Consider the following 2,790-nt stretch of genomic DNA (forward strand, 5'->3'; position numbering starts at 1 on the left):
ATGCCTGACGAGTAACTGTTTGGGAAACCAGGCGATAAAATAAGACCTCTTTCCAATGAGCTGAACTCCGCACCACAAGAATAATATACCTGAAATACAAACAAAACAACAAAACCATGCCTCAGTTTCCTTGAATAAAAGCATTGTATAGCTCCCTTCACACAACCAACTTATGCATATCCAGGTGCTCCCCTCACCCCCCTGTCTAGAACCCACCAGACTTCTGGCCAACAGTTTGTTCAAATCCTTCATTACTATCAAAACTACCAACTGTCCAAAGTTTTGAACCATGGCCCGCTGGCACAGAGCCATATTTCTTAAAGTACAACTCCGTCCCTCAGGATCATAGGCCTAGACTAGACGAGCAGCAGAACGAGAGGGTAATTACATGGCAGAGTGCTGAGGTGGTAGAATGGCTGGCATTACTTCAGATTACAGGTGAGGGGTTCTGTTTTTCAAAGTTCTCCACCACTAACAATTCCCTTTAAGTGGAGAATTAGCACAGCATGCAAAGGGGCAAAGCTACCACATTTCTCCCCGATGTGCTAATTCTTATTTGCTGGGGGGTCTGAAATGGGTGAGCATTAAAGATCTGACTTTTCGTGTCTGCAGTCTGAACTGGTACAGTCCACCTCAGGATTTGACCATTTCTGCTGCATGAATGGACCAGGCCACAGACTTCCTGGATCCCAAGTTTCTCTTGCCTAACTTTAATTTTCTGCACTTATTTAACTTGTTTTTTTAAAAAGGCCCCCCCATACAGAAAACAGCCATGTGAGGCACTATCGACAGTCTGCAGTGGTACAGCACAAACACAACTTTACTGCCTCAGTAAGGACCAAACGAAATGTGATTAGGGAGGGATTAGGGTTGCCAGTCTTCAGGTGATAGCTGGAGATCTCCTGCTATTACAACTGATCTCCAGCCTACAGAGATCAGTTCACCTGGAGAAAATGGCCGCTTTGGAGGGTGGACTCTGTGCCATTATATCCTGCTGAGATCCCTCCCCTCCCCAACCCCCACCCTCCTCAGGCTCCACCCCCAAAATCTCCAGGCATTTCCCAACCCCAGTGCTGGCAACCATAGGAGAGATATACATATCCACCCAGGGCTATTTTTGGGCAGCAACGCACAGGAACAGAGTTCCGGCTGGCTCCCAAGTTGGCCACGCCCAGCAGGATCCCATTAGCATACTAGGCCACACCCAACAGCAGAAGCTCATTAGGATTGGCTACAATTAGGGGTGTGTGGCCTAACATGCAAAGGAGTTCCTGCTCAAAAAAAAAAAAAGCCCTGGGGTTTGTCAACAAACAAGGTAAAAAGAATAAGAAGAAAAAGGTGGGTGTGGCTGGATGACCACACTTCTGGCAATATGGGGGTGTGGCCTAATATGTGAATGAGCTGTGCTGTCAGGGGTGTGGCCTAATATGCTAATGAGTTCCTGCTGTTGGGTATAGCCTATTATGCTAATAAGTTTCTGCTGGGCTTTTTCTACAAAAAAAGCCCTGTATCCACCCATTCACATCTAAAGCAGTTGTGGGGGGTAGTTTAGAAAAATCGGCATGCACTCATGAGGGAGCCTAAAGCCCCTGGCCTATCTCACACCTTGACATATTCAGTCTTTTTTCCAACATTTTTTTCTTCCAGCTTGGCTCACTTTCCCTAACCAGATTTGGACTGGGGAGAAAAAAATTTAAACTGACAGAACCCAGTGAGGTAAGGAAGGAGAAGTGAAACAATTTAATTCCCACTGCCCAAGTGTGCCAGTGGCTGGGGGTGAATTTAAAAGGGGGAGTTGGACAGAGCTGTGGAAGACTGACCTATTGATGACTATAAGTAGGGTTGCCAGCTCCTGGATGGAAAATTTCTGGAGATTTGGGGGTGGCGCTGAGGGAAGGTGGTATCTGGGGAGGAGAGGGAGCTCAGCGGGGATATGAGGCCACAGAGTCCATCCTCCAGAACTACCATTTTCTCCAAGGACCTCATGTCTGTAGTCTTGAGATCTGTTGTGATTTCAGGAGAACTCCAGACCCTGACTGGAGGTTGGTTTGCCAGTTTCCCGCCTGGGATAGGGAATCTCCCGCTCCTGGCTACCATTTCTGCTTCTGCTCCTGCAGACGGTAGGATAAAAATAAGGTTTTAAAAAAAATCTCTAACATGCAATGGCATGACACCACTTTTGGGGGGAAACCTGGAAGTGACATCAGTCCGCCCTAGGAATCACCAGAAATTAACCTGCAAGGTAAAGGTAAAGGATTCCCTTGCTCGAAAGCCAGTCGAATCCGTCTCTAGGGTTGCGGTGCTCATCTCCGATTCCAAACCAAAGAGCCAGCGCTGTCTGAAGACATTTCTGTGGTCATGTGGCCAGCCTGACTAAATGCCAAGGCTTACGGAACGCTGTTACACCTTCCCACCAAAGCAGTACCTATTTATCTACTTGCAATTTCTTGCTTTCGAACTGCTAGGTTGGCAGGAGCTGGAACCAGAGACAGGAGCTCACTCCGTCATGCGGCGCTCAGGTCTCGAACTGCTGAACTACCAACCTTCCAGCCTGCAGTTCAGCGTCTTAACCACTTGAGCCACCGCAGCTCCTAACCTGCAAGGTAGATTAGGCCAAAAGAGAGTGACCGGCACCCAATGTCATCCCACAAGCTTCATGGCTGAGCAGGAATTTGAACCCAGGTCTCTCAGTCTTTGACTGGCACTTCAACCACTACACCATACGGATTCTCTGTTCAGTGCACTATGAATAGCTGACCTGTCCAGCATTTACTAGATTAAGTGCATAAT

The sequence above is a fragment of the Gekko japonicus genome, unplaced genomic scaffold (assembly GCF_001447785.1).
Source record: "Gekko japonicus isolate JY-2015 unplaced genomic scaffold, Gekko_japonicus_V1.1 scaffold137, whole genome shotgun sequence".
NCBI classification, from domain to species: Eukaryota; Metazoa; Chordata; class Lepidosauria; order Squamata; family Gekkonidae; genus Gekko; species Gekko japonicus.